Source organism: Papaver somniferum, chromosome 6 (genome assembly GCF_003573695.1).
Source record: "Papaver somniferum cultivar HN1 chromosome 6, ASM357369v1, whole genome shotgun sequence".
NCBI classification, from domain to species: domain Eukaryota; kingdom Viridiplantae; phylum Streptophyta; class Magnoliopsida; order Ranunculales; family Papaveraceae; genus Papaver; species Papaver somniferum.
The window spans coordinates 98,515,740-98,527,174 of NC_039363.1; positions in this window are offsets into that span (position 1 = coordinate 98,515,740).

Consider the following 11,435-nt stretch of genomic DNA (forward strand, 5'->3'; position numbering starts at 1 on the left):
CTGTTAGAGAAGGAGCGTGATGCTGCATTTAAAAAGGTTCACCTGTTAGAAGAAAAACTTGTTGAAACAGATGAAAAAAATATCTCTCAACAAAAGGTGTTTGAATAGAAAGAAGGTGTGTATCTCTCACAAGAAAAATGCCTTAAGGATGATCTTGTCAAGATTGTTGAAAAGATTAAGATGCTAGAGGAAGAAGTTGTGAGACTCAAAAAACTTAATGATAGCACAATTAACTTATCTTCCTTATTAGACGCAGGGAGATTTCATGGTGACAAACGTGGTTTAGGATTTGAGGGAATTGATACTTCATTAATCAACAAAGAGATAAAGTTTGTAAAGACTGTCTGTGCACTTACTTCTGATGATTCCCTAGTACTCGTTCCTGAAGAAGTTCTAGAACAAACTTGCCTGCATGTTTCACCCAAAAGCTCATGTGTGTCTCCACCAGAAAAGGTTTTCAAACACCAAAAGAAGAAGAAACCAACTAATAAGCATTATCATGATCGAGATCTTCACAAAGGTAACTCTACAAACTATACTTTTTTTCAATAAGCATTGTGTTTATTATAGAGAAAAAGGTCATAAACAAAGGGGGTGTATGATTCGAAAGATGCAGAATGCTTTATTGTTTGTTTCAAAAGGTTTGGATAACTACTTCTTGAACAAACTCTCAGATCACCATTATCCAATGAGACAAAATAATTCCTATAGAAACTCAAAATCATATCCTAACAGGAAAAATAATGTAAAGAGTAATACCCATAAGGATATGAGATCTGATGGTTTAAGGTGGAAAGATGCAATGTCAGCTGAAATAAATGACATTTATTCAAAGTATAACTACAAGTTGATACCAAAATCTGAGAAAGGATCAAATGCAATGTCATCTAGAGCAAAAACAAAAAGGGTTAATCCTGTTTTAATCCTAAACAAAGATGACTATAAAAGTCTAGTAGATAGACTTAAACATGACCTTGAGGTATCCAGTAAAGTCAATGTAAAAACATCTTTTGATGATTTACTAAAAAGTAGTAAAACAAGAGAGGGGATCGAACAAGGTTCTAAAATCTACTAAATCTTAGTAGATTTCTTCTTCTTTAAGGAAAGCTATTTTTCGGAAATATTTTTTCTTTCCTTAATTGAGAACTAAAATAAGAAATATAAGGTTTGGTCTTATGTGTTTTGGTCCTGTGCCTGAAACCTGAAATCATGGAGAAATCATATTTGAATGCAAAGCTATCTTCAAAAGTGTCTGAGAGGTATGCTGAAAATTTGGCTAGTCACTCCTTTGGGCATCTAAATTTCAATGGAAACAGTTTCGCTTCCTATATGAATATGAATCCTTCATCGGGTATGATCGATTATGAAAAAGAATATTACAAGTTGGCTCAAACTTGTGCGTAAACCAAATTAGAGGTTTTGGTGCTAAAACGAAATCTTGAAAAGTCTTTGTTAGTTCAAGCTCTAAGCAACTGGATTTACTCTCTAAAAGAGTAAACGAGGAGGAATCCAATTTTCACAAGGTTGAGGAATTGGTCTTCAATCAAGGAACGATTCAGGGAATCAGGAGAATCATTCCTATCAAGCGCAAGATATCTCAAGATTTTTGATGAACTCTGAAAATCTAGTTTAATAGACATCAATTTGTGATTTCTTTCATTGATTGTATTGGTTTATTATGAATAAAATTATTTGTTTTGAGTAAGTTTCTTATGATAGTTTTTGCTTTACATAGCTTGTTCTTTATTTCTTATATCTTATTGATATATATGATTATGAGATGTATGTTTTCGGTTTTACTACCTTAATATTCGATCTCATATGTGTGAACCCTCATGGTTTGGGTGACTTTTTGATTTAGCAGGATTAAGTTCCAACCCAAGTAGGTAGGCTTCATCAAAGGATTATGAGGGGTTCTGATAGAAATAGTATGTGAAAAAGTCACAACATGTTGAATCAGTTTTGGTTTAGCATAAAAGTATATGTGTTTCGACGGTTTTCAACTTTTGCTTGCAATAGTTAAAACCGATTTTCAACCTTTCTCTGGTAAAGGTTGAGGGATGTTGTTATTCTTTTTGTTTACACATGAGGATGACAACGAGGGAAATTTCTATCTCAATTCTCCCTGGACGAAGATGCTATTACATTGGAGGAATGGATACGAAATTGAGGTAACAATCTTGTTAGTTAATTGTTTTCATGTTTAAGAAAAGCCTAAGTTTATATTATATATATGTATTGCTTTTGCTTAACGAAATTGTGGTACAATTGATGTGTGTGTTGATTCAATTGGTTCCAGTTAATAAAAACTATTGTCATCTTGCTTTTGTATGGTTACAATGGTTTAGGCTTACAAAAGATGCGGTACAATTGATGTGTGTGATTCAATTGGTTCCGGTTAAGAAAAACCTTTGGTATTTTGCTTTGGTATTGTATCACTGGTTTAGGCTTAGAAAATTACGGTGCAATTGCGGTGCTTATAACGTCTTATGTTGATTCAATTGCTTCCGGTTGAGGTGAATAATTTTGCAAGTTGATTTATATTGGTTTGTATAAATTATTTATGTCTTACCGAAATAATATGTGTACGAGTCCAATTCGATTCCGGATAAGAAACTAAGTTAATTCTGATCTTAGTTTGCCTTATCAAAGTGAGGTTTCGGTTATTCAAGTCTAATTGAATGCCTAAACAAATAAATACTAGTTAACTAACCTAGTATTTGGTTTGTTTGAAATTGAAAGGTCTAAGTATATGGATAATTAGAATATGATGAGAAAAATGGAGTTTATACTTTATTTTGGTCTTATCGAATTAAGCGGTTGTTCTTGGACAATCGGTTTAGCAAAGGAACTAATGTGATTTGTCGTTTTGGGGTTTGCTAAACTAAATGGGAAAAATTGTTTCGGGCAATTGTTTTCTTGGTAACATATCAAAATAAAACTACTTGTAGTTTCGGTTTTGATGTTGGTTATCAGAACGTGATGTGTGGAACTAATCATATTTTGATAGTGGTAAATAAAGTTGTTGTTCACTCGGACTTTGTTGAAATTGATTTTAGGCTTAAATAATAAAAAAATACTAAAATATATACAAAATATTGTCACAGGATGAAGAGAGTTACTGGGATTAGGATTTCGTCGAATACATAACATAGGGTTCAATTTATTTATTCTCAACAATTAAAGCTCAATAAAATTAATTTAACATGGACTCTGATTTTGCCAAGATAGATTCTCAAAAGATTAGTTGTAAATCCTAAGCATGATGTATCAAAACATTTAAGCTAAGCACACCTCATCAAATTAAATGACAACCAATTAATTCAAATCATATTTCAATTGAAATTAATGCAAAAGTCTTAAAAAGAATTAAACAATTTTACCCATGTACGAAATTCGTCTTCCTCTGTCGTCCCAGTATTGGATTTTAGTTTCTCATGTCGAAAACATACTCAAAATATTTATTCATGGCTCAAAAGGTGTTTTTATTGAAGAGAATATATAAAACAGAAGATCTGTAACGGTGTATAGATGTTACAGAAGTCACCGTTACAATTGGTGTTGCAATACTGAAGATATACGTTAGTAATCAACTGTTACAGGATCTAAAATTTAAGACCCAAGAATACGACTGTCCTGCACAACTTAATGTTCTTTAGCTTAGGGTTCTTGAGAATGACACTTTCTATATGTCGTCTGCAACTCTTCTTCTTCCACTTCTCTGTTGCTGCTGCAACTCCACCTGCAGCGTGATTCGCTGCCTCTAAACCTACCCCAAACTCTCCATCCCATTTTTATATAGTCTTCAGAATCGAAAATACTCGACAGTAACTCCATATAATCTTCATTAATCACTTCTTATTTTCTGATGCCAAAAAAGAAAATAATTTTTATTTCTTTCTCTTTCACGCGCTCCTGTTACTTTCAAATCTTATTATTTATCTTCTACACGTGATACCTCATCCCTTGATTCAGTCAACACACACCAGCTTCCATAAGTCACACAGTAAACACGGGACAGAAGAATATTCGAGATATTACCGTGCTTTGTTGTCTCTTCAAATCCACGTATCCATCCCTGAAATATCGAATCCAAAGGACTTACCAGTCCTGTTTAGACGAAATCAATTGAACCCAATCCAAAAACAAGAAAGAATCCAACTAAATCTCATCCATATCTTTCCCTGTTTCAAACCAAAATCCCGAGAGACTGTTTAATATCTAACTGGATCATCTAGCCAATTTCCGTCGAAATAAAGAGACATACCAAGCCTGTTAAGCCCAAACAGGTTGATCGAAACCGATTCCAGCGATTGAATCACTCTCGAGATACCCCAAAAATCCAACCCTAATGATGTTCTCGCTGCAAACTTTATTCCCGCCAAAATATGAAAATTCAAATGAAAAAGAACGGGTTTCCCCTTATCCAGCTGTTTGGGTGTGAATATCAATTGGGGTACCCCTTAGTAACTGGAGTGCCTCTTATCCAAAAGAGAGAGCCCGAGTAACACGTTCCTCCGGGTGCTTTAGACAACTATTCGAGCCGAATTTTCCAAAATGTTTATTGCTCAAAAATACCTACAAACACACAAAAAACTATAATTAGTACAATATCGAGCACTAACAATACAGAACATGAGAACAAAATAGACACATAAATGCGTCTATCAGGAACCCTCGTGCCTAACTCTACAGGTTTGCAAGTCTATTTCTGAGATTTGTAAGATTCTTTTCGTATTGTCCTTTATTTTTTCGTTTCTTTGTCATTTTTGTGACAAAAGGGGGAGAAATATATGGAGTAAACAGGTGATATTGGCATTGATTTTATCTTACTTGGTATATATCAATTGTTATCGCTAGGGAAAAGAACATTGGTGCTTTAATGTTATATCTAACGAAAGAGTGAAAGCACAGACTGAGGGGGAGCAACATGTCATATTGAGTGTATAACAAAGACGTGCGGATTGATTATCTACCTATCTTCCTTAGGGGGAGTATTTGCTTTGTTATTATGATGTCAACAACGACATTTTTAAGGATTGAATGTAAGCAGGTTTACTGTGTTGTTGAATCGGGAATCAAGCGGTGTAATGAATTTTTGTAATTTGTTTATCCATATGATGTAAGAGTTTTCTCACTAAAATTGACAAAGGGGGAGATTGTTAGAGCATTGCTCGGTTGAACCCACCAAGCGTTGGAATGTCAAGTTTAGTTGTCATATTTTAGTGAACCAAAACTCATGTTAAGAGTCGCCTGATTATATACTAGAGTTAAACTTCGTATAGGTTAGCTTGAAAGCATTAGGATATGAGACATTACAAGTATTGCGAAGTCTTGAAGATTTGAAGAAGCGAGGAGCTACAACAACTACAATCATCCTTCTACTTGAGGTTAGTGATATTTGACTTGAACTGTTTCATTCCCTAACGTATCTTTCAAGTCGTGCATATTGAAAACATAACTGTGAAGCATGTTGAACTCTAGATAGACATAATATTAAGGAATACAATACGAGGTTTATTGCCTAACCATTAAAATTTGTAGATAAGACATCGCCATAATCATTTGAATGCTATTGTGATTATGTATGAGTATAAGGTGAGGATTTCATCCTAGGGAACAATGTTTACATGTGTTCTAAGGAAGTAAGTTCATAAACTTGTTTTGTGAACCGAAAAAGAAATTGCCAAGAGTTATTGGTTTTGTTATTCATTGCATATCTTAAGAACAACCAATATGTGTGATTGAGTAGAACTGCTCACAACTTGTTGTGTTCTTAGTAGAACTATTCACAAATTCCTGACTTTTGTATTGGTATAACTTTTATTAGTAAAACCGATCTTAAGTAATCACCTTGGTATGATCGGATTGTAACTGCCAATGGAAGAGGGAAACCGATCCTTGTAAGGGGGTGAAGGGAACCGATCCTAGTAAGGGGTGTAGGGGAACCGATCCTTGTAAGGAGTGAAGGGAACCGATCCTAGTAAGGGGTGCAATGAAATAGGGAACCGATCCTTGTATGGGGTGCAACACATTTACAAAAGAAAGGGAAACCGATCCTGTGAAGGGGTGCAACACATATAAGTTAGATACCATATATATGTGGGGAACCGATCCTAGTACCTAGTCAACCATATCTTTGGTAAGTGATAGACGCATTTATGTGTCTAATATATCTCTATTGTATGTATTGTTAGTGCTCAATTTTGTATTTATTGTGTTCTTTTATGTCTTTGTAGGCACCTTTGGAAAATAAACATTTTTGGCGAAATCAGCTCGAAAAGCAGTGTTTTACACCCCCTGAGAAAATTACGAAAGGCAACCCAGAAATGCACCGGAAACGCCCCAGAAATGTACTGGAGGATCCCAGAAAATTACCATTTCCACCCCAAAATTACTATTTTCACCCAAATTACTATTCGCACCCCGGCACTCTGGATAAGGGGCACCTTCTTCAACAATTTGAATTTGTGTTTTGGCGGGAAATGAAGTTTTCAACTGGCAGAATTGTGATCGTCAAAATGAATGGGTTAGAGTGCGATTCAATCGCTCAAACTTGGTAGGAAGTTATGATATAGCCTAAGGAAGATAGTTTGGGTGTCGAATTTGATCGGAATTGGCTGTAAATATCGATTTGATTCTCGAGCTCAAAGCAGAGCTAAACGGACTGAAAACACCCTGTACACGCTGTTGTGTGTGTTTTGGCTATGCATGAAAGTGATTAAGGGACGTTCGACGACTTACTAGGCGTAGGAGAGCTGAATTGGAGTGTGCAGAACCAATTCTAACGTGTGACAGAGTTAATTTTGGAAATTATCGTTATTATTGGCAGCGGAGAATAATCGGATTAAATGAAGAATATACGCAAGTAATGTTGGGATTTTTGGTCCTAAAACACTATAAATAGGCTCTTTGGGTCTACTAGAGAGGGTGTCGAAAGTTTGGGGTCAAGAGGAGGTCCAGAGAAGCATAAATTAAGAGTTGATGAAACTCTGTTGCTGCTGCTGATGAAGAACACCAAGAAAACGAAGAACGGACTCGCAAGGACAGTCGTTTATGAACAGTATCTAAGACGCACAGCCGTGGGTCGCAGCGCAGTCTAAACAGCAGCAGCACTTGTCTTTTATCGTTCATTCTGTGACGCTTTTTGTGCGTCGCAGATTACATTTTACACCATTTTCTCTTCTTCTCATCATTTGTAAACCATTTTTGAGACATAATAAATTATTTTGAGAGCATTTTTACTATGATGAGTTAAACCCAAACACTGGGACGATGGAGGAGGCCGAGCTTCATACATGGGTAATTTTATTAATTCTTTTTAAGACTTTTACATTAAAAATTAATTGAAATATGATTTGATTAAATTTGGTGTTATTTGATTAGATGGGTCATGCTTATCTTAGGTGATTTGATGTTCCATGCTTAACATTTACAATCAATGTTTTGAGAATCTACTTTGGCAAAATAAGAGTCCATATATGTTTTGAGCGATTATTGTTGAGAATAAATCATTGAGCCCTATGTTATGAAGATTGGCCGAATCATTAGTCCCAATACCTCTCACCATTGTTAATATTTTTGTATATAAATTTTTATAAATCTAAAAATCCTTCACCTTCACAAGTCTTAGAGTTCGAACCTTCATTACTACAACCATCAAAAAAATCAATAATCATTTTGGCGCCGCCGACGCGGATTTGTGTTTAGGTAGAATTTTTAGGTTTATTTTTTTTACTATTATTTGTTCCTTTTTACGTTTCTTTTTGTGTCTTTGATTTACAGGTTCGAAGTGTAATACTAAGGACTTGGGAACAAAAAGCTTAAAGCTAAAAGCTAAAATCTAAAAGAGAAAAAAAAAAAAGACATAATTTTTTGTTAGGATTTAATTTTTATTATTTTTTTTTTGTATATAGCTTTTATTTATTTTTAGAATTTGTAAATAGGCTTTATTTTTCATAATTTTTGTAATTTTTGGACTTTTTATTTGGACTTTATTCTGGACAATTGGACTTTATTCTTTTTTTAACCCTACGGAAGGGTATTATTATTAAAAAAAATAAAAAATTATATAAACTGTGTGCAGGGAAGGACGACGATTACTATATCGTCTCGGCCCCTCGGATTCGTACACGGCATAGGAGTCGTGGCCCGAGTCGACGACAACGGTTCATCCCCTGTCTGGTACGGGAGGTAAGTCCAATCGAAACACTCGCGAATCCCCTGCAAGCGAGTTATTGTATTCCTTAAGGTGATTCATTGATTGAGGACGAATTTGGACTGTTTTTAAATTCCTAGTAAAGGGCAAGGCCTGGCCAATACAAGATAAGGGTTCGGATTTCATCACCGCTCTCTTCTTGCCCGCCTTAGGAAAACGAAACCTAACGCGAACCCAAGCTTAAAACTTGACTAGAACGAGACCGATAGGGTATCGCGCTTATTAGGAAAAAATTTCGAAGGATATTGGTTACTTTCTTAAGCACACCTCGAAGTTCATGATGGTTTCTGTGAGTTGAATGCGTGACTGCGCCGCCTTGTGATAGCGGTGAGGCCTTGGGTATCAAAGCTCCACTGAACTTCCCTCGCCTCAATTCAACTTACTTTGACTCGGATTGATTCCAGAGGGGTTTGCTTAAATTGTAACGAATTCCCCTTCGAGAGATAGAAGCAAGTCTAGAAACAATCTAAGTGGAGCCATCATGCTTGTTGTTTGCTAGATTTTATAGGTTTGATTTGGTCGAGTCAGCCTTGTTTGTGGTTGTGTAGAATTCCCTTGCAATTAAGAATGTCGAACTGGTATGATAGAAGCCAATACAATGAGTATCGACCTGAATTTGAATATGGACATCATCAGTTTTATGACCATGGTGGGAATAGTAGTTGGGAACGCCAACCTTTTCAAGGTTATGGTTCATACCATAGTGAGCCCAATTACTATCCACGCACGAATTGGTCTTACGAGCAAGAAAATCAGGAATATTATAGTACTATTCATGCGTTTTTGGAAAATTACTTAAAAATTAGTCCTGATTATGACATTTCTAAACCTGTTCAATCTCTAGAAGAAACCTACCAACAAATTCGAAGGGAGTATGAACGTGCAGTTAGTTCAAGAGAAGAGAGTACACAACGGTCTAAGATATTCAGTGAGACTTGTGAACATATAAGTGTTACGCTCAGTGAAATTCAAGCACGTTTAGAGGCAGAAAATGAACAGTTAGCTAATGCTGCTCGAAATAATCTAAATTTCCAAAATAGTGTTTCCAATTCTACCCTTGATATCAATAGTGAATATTTGCCTAATTTAGAGGACGAGGTTAGAATAAAAGACACTACTTATTTAGATAAGGTTCAATCATCTTCGTACTATGATGATGAGGATGGCAGTAATGAAGAATCTGAAATATGTAGGCATAGTGATCAGGAGTCTACTAATCCAATTGAGATGTATAGTGATTATATTATTTATAGTTCAAATCTAAATAATTTTTATGATTATTCACTTATTAAAAAGGACGAGGATTTGATTAGGGATACCACCGTTTTAGACGATGTAGATTTTCCTTTTGATTACGAAGCCGATAGTGGTTTAGAGGAACGGGTTCATTTCGAAAATACTGTTTTAGAGTCTAGCGACTTAGAAACAATAGTCTTGGAAGAAGAAGATAGACCCGTAGAGATGAGTGAAGATGCACTACCTGGTAATAACTTAGAAGAATCTCTTGAATATTTTAAGGACTCTGAATATACGGAAATTCAATAAATAATTAGAGGTCTATCTAGAGACACTGAAAACTCTAAGTTTGGGGGTGATTATCACTTCCCTAGTGCCTTACCTTTAACTCTCAGAAAGTCCTCACACTTAGGACTTGATATCTGTGCCTCGACCATTTTACAAGATTACCTTCATACTCGTTTTCCCGAGCCTAATGATGTCCATAAAGGAGTTCAGTTATTAGAAACCCATCCTCTGGTTGATGTGGTTTTCCCAGGCTATGATACCTAGATTGACTTTGTTTTCCCACCAAATAGTTTTCTTCCAACTGTGGGAACGTTTCAAATGAGTCGAATATTAAGTTCTGAGACTAAGCCTAAGTACTTTAGGTTAATAGAATCGACACATTTTCCTAAGAATGACCACTACTCTCACTGTGGTCAACTATGTAAGTCATATCTGATTGACTTAGAGGATCCACAATTATTTAGGTTATTACTTCGTGATTCTAAGTTCGTATTTGAGTTTTTACAGACTCTAAGACCTAGTGATTCGGATCCCATCTATGAAGAAACGCAGCCAATGAAAATATTCTATTTAGACCCTTCCATAGAACCTGAACCTGAACCGCAATTAGCGATAGTTTTCAGGAAACTAGGTAAGGGCATGCTATTCTTGTCCACTTTCTTGGTTCATTGCAGTTTCCTTTGGTCAGCTCTATTTAGTTTTGAGGACCCACAGTTATTTCGACTGTTACTTTATGGTTCGAGTTTACTAATCCTTTCCTAAGTCTGGCTGAAGACTTTAAACTTAGCACTTCTTGGGAGGTATCCCATGCTCATGCAACACGGTAATATCTTTCCTTAACTCTTTCGCTTCAAATGGTAACAGTTTCTCCTTATTCATGCTTTTAGTTTCATCTTTAGAACATTGAGGACAATGTTAGATTTAAGTTTGGGGGTATGGGAGAAACTTTTTAGTTGCAGTATGAATAAATAAACTCCAGAGCCTAGAAATTTATGTGTATTTAGGATGGCACTAACCAATCTAAGTGGATGGAAGCATTTTGGTTGTAGGAGTTGAGGAACCAATCTGAATAGATGGAAACATCTAAAGAGTCTATTCATAAAAGCACGGAGCTCAGGTGTTAGAAATAACATGATAGTTTCACCATATCGCGTTGAGTCCTTTTCACTTCTATTTTTATTTTATTTTGTTTTTAAACCATGTTTCTCTAAGTGATAGGTGGGTCCCACGATTCAAGTTGTTACCAATGCTAGGATGAATTAGAGTGATTGAGTTACAAAAAAAAGTTGAAAAAAAAAAGTTGAAAAAAAAATTTAAGACCAGACCATTCGACCAAAAGGAAAATTCAATAAAGTCGACCACTGGTACCCTTGTATATGCCAGTTGTGTTGACCTAGAGTTAGGTTATCGACCACTGGTACCCTTGTATATGCCAGTGTGTTGATATTAGTCAGACTAGTATCTCAATCCATTAGGATAGGTTCATTTTGGCGGAGGCCTTCAGACAGATATGGGAAACGTCGTTCACTTAGTAAACATCAAAACCATTTATGTTTTTTTATATCCATCTCTTAATCTTTCCATGTGATTAGTTTGACTCCGAATATGATGTCCATAGTGAAACTATATGAGTAGAGCTCTGTCACTTATATATGAATTTTAGTATGCTTGAGTGCAAACTCGTGTACATCAA